Genomic DNA, 7,789 nt, shown 5'->3' with positions numbered 1-7,789 from the left:
CTATCAGCCCATGGGCAGACTCTGCATTGGGAATGATACCCTAATACTCTTCTCTGTCTGTTGGCAGGATGTTTCAGCTTCTGGCAGGATGATTCAGCTTCTGCTTTTTACCTCAGCTGAGAACCAGGCAGTCTATAGGCAGCACTTGTGCGGTGAGATAAAGTAATGTCAGCTTGCCTGAGCCAGTAGGAGCTTTGCTGAGCTGATCAAGGCCTAAGATGTTGCTCTTTATGGGTACATCAACATGTTCATTTATGTCACATTAAATTTACTGGGCAGTAAGAGGAAATAGGCTGGCATCTACACGTGCAGGTGTTAAAGTGCATTTACACTGTGTCTGAGCTGACTTGGGACTAAAATTAGTCCCAAGTCAGTCCACACACACAGTGTTACTGCGTCATAAGGCGTCTACACATGCATTACTGCGCAATAACTAATCAGGCATAATTCCTGAATCATGCAGGTATCAAATTTACGCCCAAGTCAGCATAAGTCACCATAGTTACTGTGCGGTAACTGTGCACTGTATATGGTATGTAGACAAAGTGCTAAATATGGAAATAGATGCTACAGTAACTGCACAGTTTCCCATGAGTACCTCCTACAAACTAAGGTTGAACAGGGAGTGATTATAGCACATGGAACTTTTTTGCTCTTCCCTCCACTCTGCTGATCTGCAATCTTTTTCTTTTTTTCCTCTGTAACAGGGGTGAGTTGTGGTAGCAGTGGGTCATAAAGTATGCACAAGTATGTAAGCCCTAGGTACAGGTATGATAACTGCATGTCAGCTGGCACATGACCCAATGGAGATGGGGCCTCTCTTGTACCTAGCTCAAAAAACATTTAGAAAGATGAGTGAGGGACAGCTAATAAAGTTACCCTCTCAAGTCTCCATTTAGACATGCTCTTTACTGCCCAAGTCACTTATAAAAGCATTACAGGTTTCTCCCACTTTATGCAGGTTCTGTATGTGTGAATTTGCTCTTATGCAATGACCTTTTTTAATACCAAAAATTCATTATATGCTGGGTAAATTCATTCTTATGTGACTGGTGTGGTGGAAGCAGAGACGACCTGAGCAAGTGCAGGGCCCAGGGCAAATCAGCCTGTGTGGGGCCCCATCCCATGCCCCAGATGCAAAGAAACCAGTAACGGATTTGGCAGAGGGGGGTGGGGGGGAGTTGCTGAGACGCCGGATGCAAAGCTGATAGTGGTGGCAGCAGCACCGAGTCACTGCATCCACTCAGCTCCACAGGGCCCCCCAAAGCACAGGGCCTGGGGCGGTCACCTTGATTTGCCCCCCATCGGCATGGCCCCACGTGGAAGCCTGCAGTCATGTGCTTTGGTGGCACACTGTGGGAGTGACGCACACCAAAATATAGTCTCATGTGTGGATCTGTGCTCCTCACTCGTTGTCTGTGACACGTGTTTCTGTAGTTGCCATCCCCGTTACAATAGTGCCCTGTGCTTGTGTGTACTGACTGCTAGGGCTGTGTGAAGCCTTGGTCCCTGATTTGATTTGGTGGAGATTTGGCCCGATTTGGTAGCTGAATCTTTAAATCCAAAATGAATCAGAGGACTCTTTAATCTCTCTGAATTGAATCCGAACCCTCCAAATTGATTTGGAGAGATTTGGCCATAGAGACAGCTTTAAATGTTTTTCCTATATATCTCTAGGCAGCAGGGGCTCATGAATGCTGCAACGCAGGGGCACCCCAGCAACTGGGAACTCCCCAGTGTGTTCGGCAGCCGACCCAGAAGTGGACCAGAAGCACTTCCAGTACACTTCAGGGTCCACTGGGGAGTGTGCAGGGTCCCCCTCCCCCACACCTCCCCGGCTCGATGACTGGGGCTTCCTGGGTCTAGGGGAGGGCACCCAGGGTTCCCCTGTAGCCAATCACCAAGCTGGAGAGGTGCAGGGGGGGCCCCCAGTGCACTCCCCAGCGGACCCAAAAGTGGACTGGAAGTACTTCTGGTCCACTTCCAGGTTCACTGCTGAGCATGTGGAGGGCCTCCCTGCACTCTGGTGGGATGCTCCATGCGTTCCAGCATCGCAGCGATCATGAGCTGTGCCTGCTACTTCAAGGTATGTAGAAAAAACTTTTAAATCTGTGTCTATGTCCAAATTGCTGATTCTCAGAATCAGCACTGAATCTTCAGATTTGGATTCAGCCGAACCGAATCAGGGACAGTGCTCTGAATCAACAAAATGAATCACTGTCCCTAACTCGGGCAGAATCCTAATCGAATAGGGCCTGCTTTGTACACCCCTACTGTCTGCTGTTGGCGAGCACCAAAATTGTCTTGTAAAAGTGGTAGTCATGGGTCTGGGGGTCAGTATAGTCGAGGTCTTGGAACGTGTCTCTTTGTTACATTGTAAAGTGGGTTCCCTTTATGCAAATTCAAGTTATGCACTGTTTTCCAGGAATGCATGTACAGCATGAAGTGAGGGAAACCTGTATCTCCTTTCTATTCTGCCTCTGCATAATCTCAGAGATGTTACAGATTTGCCTTGTACGGCAAGCAGAATGGTACCTTCGTACATACACACACCTGCATGATAACAAACAAGCGGATATTATCTAAAAACGATACAAACGAAAAAACACAGCACATAGCAGAGTAGTCCTGTGTTATTTATGTATGGCTGTTTAGAAATGGTGCATTGACACATAAAAACCTATACCACCGTTGGCAGCAGTTAATCAGTGACTGGAAAAGAAAATATATATTACAGTAAATAATGTGTGTATGCAGATGTATTTTTCCTAATGCATGGTAACTTTTCAGTTGCTAGAGAAGATATTAAGTATTCATAGGAGGGAAGCTTTTTTTAATAGAACAGGGGTTATAAAAAGTATTTTGCGTGAATTTCCCCTTACAGTCAGAGTTCTACTAACATATGGAAAATTAAAAAATAATTGAAACAGATCATATGCAACTCAGAACAGGCATTATTTTCCAGTGAGTGGCAAGGGAATAGTAAAGTGGTAATGCATGGCTTTTGTAGTCTTGTCACTTTGATGAATTCTGTAGTAACATTAGACTTTAAAGCAAGGAGACTCTTGCTTTACTTTACCTTTGCTGTCAGTTAAATGCCAGATGGAACAATAACTCAGGTTGGAATCAGAAGGCCTAATTTCAGAAAAGAGCATATGTGTTTTTTGCTAATCAGCAATATTTTTTTTCTCTTGTAAAAGCAAATTGCACATGGAAAAAAAATGTTAAAAGGAGACACAGATTCATTCCTTCACAGGGCTGTGTATTTTCCCCTTGATCTGTTGTTTTTGTCCCATTGCAAGGGGAACTGGCTGATAAAGACATGCCTCAGTTCAGTATATTCTCACTCAAGAAGTAAAACCACGTGAATTATTTTTGTTTACAAAACCTAAGGGCTGTGAAGGGTGGTGTGAGTGAGCAAAGGGATCAATAACGACTTGGAATTCTTTTCTAATTAACCATGAATGCTATTCACAAAATCAATCTCTTATTACTGTTCAACATGCCTCTTTTCCAGGGGGTTTCTTGGAGGGTTAGCTTATGTAAGGAAACTAGGTTTAAAACAATATTCCCTGAATGTCAAACAGTGACTGTTTAGTCAATGGTAGTTGTTCTCTGGCCGCAATCAAGACTGATCTCACTAAACACACATCTTTGGTTCTATTTGCTGAAGAAAAGATTATCTGAGACCTTAACAATGTGCTCCCAGGAAGTTTTCTTACTACTATGTCCCCAAATCATACTCTCCCTGCAGGGCATTTGTTATACCCTTAGCAAAGGAGGGTTTTAAGATATTTCGGTTACTGCTTCTTTTTCTTGCATTAGTTGAGGAGAGCACTAGATATTTTTTTTGTTATCATACCATAGGCTTCCACCAGGGGCAGGGCTTCTGCTGATACCTGGGGAGGAGTTACTTGCTGGATTGTCATAAAAATGGCCCAGGCCCCCAGGTATGATTTTCAAGGACAAAGCCCAACCTTATAATGACCTTTGTTTATAACTGAGTGAAGATTAAATAAATAAATAGCCCTTTTTATGGTTTCTACCCATTTCTGTGCTTGAGCATGGCTATGAGAGCAAAATGTTGTGCCAAGTGAAAACTTCACAGTGACTAATTTATTAGTTAAATGTAACCTCTTTTGCTGTTCCTGAAACATGCATGAACAGGTCACAAGTCCCTCAGATTCTCTGTTTTAAAGTATTCAGTAATTTTGTGAAGCATTTTTAACAACATCATTTAAGCATGAACAGATCTGTGGGGAAATCTATGGCTTCAGTGCACTGGTTAATTACAATTGGTCAGGTGAGGCATGTAATCCTGTTTTCATCTGTCGATTCAATATGTGTAAATATATTATGTGGCTTCCTGGAAATCACATGGGGAAGGGAAGTCACTTCAAAACTTGTTTTTTCCCATCAGTTTTGTGTTAAAATGAAACAGAGTCACTTGAACCTGTAGAGAACACATACATACACAATGGCAGCATAAACATGGCCACGCAAATATTTGCAAACTTTTATTTTCTGCAGTACTAACTCAGCCCTAAGTAATTGTACCCAGCTCCTTCCTAAAGCTCGTGGAGTTCCCTTATTTTTTGCAAATGCAAGTAAATTGGACTGTCTTGATCTTGTCAAAGTGGGTTAATCTCATTTGACTAGATATCCCCTTTCCTCAGCGTGTAAATTGGCATTAATCCATGTGGAAGCAGTGAACCAAGCACCCCATGGAACACGTAAAAGATAAAAATTACACAGGAAGCCAAACACACAACTTGGGCCAGGTACAAAAGTTACACTTATTGTGCGGTAGATGTGCAAAAAGTGCTCTACAGTTATAACCAAATAGATGGCCAGGGCACACAGAGTGCTGTATAAATGGTAGATCCCACATTAAGATAACCCTGGATGCATGTGGTATCAGACTTCAGAGTTATAATCGGTAGGTTATAGCACTGTAATGAACAATTGCACCAGATCCCATTGCAACTTACCTTAGGTGGCATTCCTTCAGCAATCCATGGGGCTTGCAGCCTCTGATCACCTCACCCTCTCCACTCCCCTTCCTAGTGCAGGGCTCTGGCTTTGGCCAGAGCTTAACTCCTCTGCCAGAAAGCTGGGCTGGCCCCATTGCAAGGGATGTCAATGACAAGAGTCAACAAAGCCTCTGTCCCCAGGCCCACCTGAATTCTACCTCTGGTTAGCATAGATCCATCCACACAAAGGTAACTGCTTATTTCTGAATTTCTCTTATTGCATATTGTCATGGGTGCAGTTGAGCAAGTGCTGAATGTGCAGTTGCAGGCTGAAAGAAATAAGGGATGCCTCTGCTTACAGTTAACCTGTCTTAAGATTCATTGATTCATCTTCACTGATTTCTGGCAGTATGCAAGTTCCTAATGGAAGTAAAAAATATACTTAAACATGCCCAACATGTACATCAGCACACCTATGCATAGTATTTTCCAACTTGTCTGGGGAAACTGAATGCATGTATAAAGTGTAGATTGTGGGAAGCACTTATAGACTAAGTACACACAGTCAAAAAGCCCAAGGCTGAATCAGTTCAGTCTTTCCAGGTTAGTCTAAACTACAGAGATTAAACTGAGAAACAACTGGGCAGACATTCACTTTTGATTCAGGAAATTCAGGCACAAGCCTCCAGTGGCTCAGGCCAGAAGCTGGGGGGTGCTAGAGCATGGCTCTTTGCTACATAGCCAGCACGGGATGTATGTTCACTTCCTCTTCCTGCTGCCCCCAAGGTCTCTGGGATTTGCAGTCCACAGTCACATAAGCAGGACTCCGCAGGGTTGCTCATCACGTCCTCTTCTTGCTTCCAGGTGCCTCTGGGATTTGTAGTCCACAGTCACATCCAGCAGTAAGTTTTTAGCAGGGCAGGGCAGGGCAGGGCAGCTCTCTATTTGGGGGAAGAGAGGTTTAACCCCCCTCCCAGACCCCAGCTGGGGTTTGCTGGTGTGGGGGTGGGCAGTCCCTGCTCCCCGCCCCTCCCCACCTTTCTCTTCTGGAACAGACAGCCCAGCCCAGGACTGGAAAGCATGCTGGGATGCTGGGGGACTGTGATTTAACTTGAACCAGGAAAGAGTCTCGGACAGAAGTCTCATAAACCAGTTTCATAGTAGCTAGGGTCAGGAGGCACCTGAACAGATCATCTAGCCTGACCCCTGCCACAGGCAGGAATGAATGCTGGGTTCACAAGACCCCAGACAGGTGATCATCCAACTTCCTCTTGAATTTGCCCAAGGTAGGTGCGAGGACCACTTCCCTTGGAAGTTGGTTCCAAATTTTGGCCACCCTAACTGTAAAATATTGCCTTCTGATTTCTAACCTAAACCTATTCTCCATCAGCTTATTACCATTGTTCCTCATCACCCCAGGTGGTTCTGGGGAGAAAAGGGCTCTTCCTATTTGCTGTTGATCTCCCCTGATGAGTTTGTAGGCAGCCACCAGGTCCCCCCTCAGCCTCCTCTTGCTAAAGCTGAACAGGTTCAGGTCCCTCAGTCTCTCCTCATAGGGCCTGTCCTGCTGCCCTCTCACCAAGCAGGTGACCCTCCTCTGAACCCTCTCCAGGCTGGCCACATCCTTTCTAAAGTGAGGCACCCAGTACTGGACGCAGTACTCCAATTGCGGCCTGACCAAAGTCGCATAGAGGGGGAGTATCACCTCTCTGGACCGGCTTGAAATGGATCTTTGGATGCATGACAAGGTATGGCTGGCCTTGCTGCCTGCGGTCTGGCATTGGTGGCTCATGTTCATCTTGGAGTCAATAATTACTCCAAGATCCTGTTCCACCTCTGTGCTTTCAAGAGGGGAGCTCCCCAGCCTGTATGTGTGCTGTGGATTCCTTCTCCCAAGCTGCAGCACCCTGCATTTGTCTACATTGAACCCCATCCTATTCTCATTTGCTCATTTTTGTAGTTTGTCTAAATCTATTTGCAGCCTCTCTCTCCCTTCAAGTGTGTCCACCTCACCCCACATCTTAGTGTCATCAGCAAACTTGGACAGCGTGCTTTCCACCCGCTCGTCCAAGTTGCTGACGAAGATGTTAAACAGTGCGGGCCCAATGACTGCGCTCTGGGGTATTCCACTGCTCACGTCTCGCCAGGTTGAGTACAACCCCTCCACCACTACTCTCTGGGTGCGCCCCATCAGCCAATTTTTTACCCATCCAACTGTGTAGGCATCAATGCTACAGTCGCTTAATTTATTGATGAGGAAGGGGTGAGAGACGGTGTCAAAGGCCTTCTTAAAGTCTAGAAAGACTATGTCTACAGTGACACCATTATCCAAGGATTTAGTTGGTCATAAAAGGCAACCACGTTGGTCAGATAGGACCTGCCTTTGATGAACCCGTGCTGATTGCCCCTGAGCATGATCGCCCCTGCTGGCCCCCACAGATGTGCTCCTTGATGATTCTCTCCAAGATCTTCCTGAACACCGAGGTGAGGCTTACAGGCCTATAGTTACTTGGGTCCTCCTTCCTCCCTTTCTTGAAAATTGGGACCACCTTAGCCAGTTTCCAATCCCTGGCACCTGGCCAGATGATCACGAATGCTCATATAGTCAGGCCAACGGCTCCACAATCACCCCTGCCAGCTCCCTCTGCACCCTTGGGTGGAGGACATCTGGACCTGCAGATTTAAAAATGTCTAGCCCTTCCAGAAGATCCCTAACTACATCTGCACTGACTGAAGGCCTGACCGAGCTATCCCCAAGATTGTCCCTACCTCTGGTAGGTGGGATGTCCTGAATCAGTTTGACCCAAATCAGTTAA

This window comes from Crocodylus porosus, unplaced genomic scaffold, assembly GCF_001723895.1.
Source record: "Crocodylus porosus isolate Cpor-Errol unplaced genomic scaffold, CroPor_comp1, whole genome shotgun sequence".
NCBI classification, from domain to species: domain Eukaryota; kingdom Metazoa; phylum Chordata; order Crocodylia; family Crocodylidae; genus Crocodylus; species Crocodylus porosus.
Note: the sequence above shows the minus strand (reverse complement) of the source record.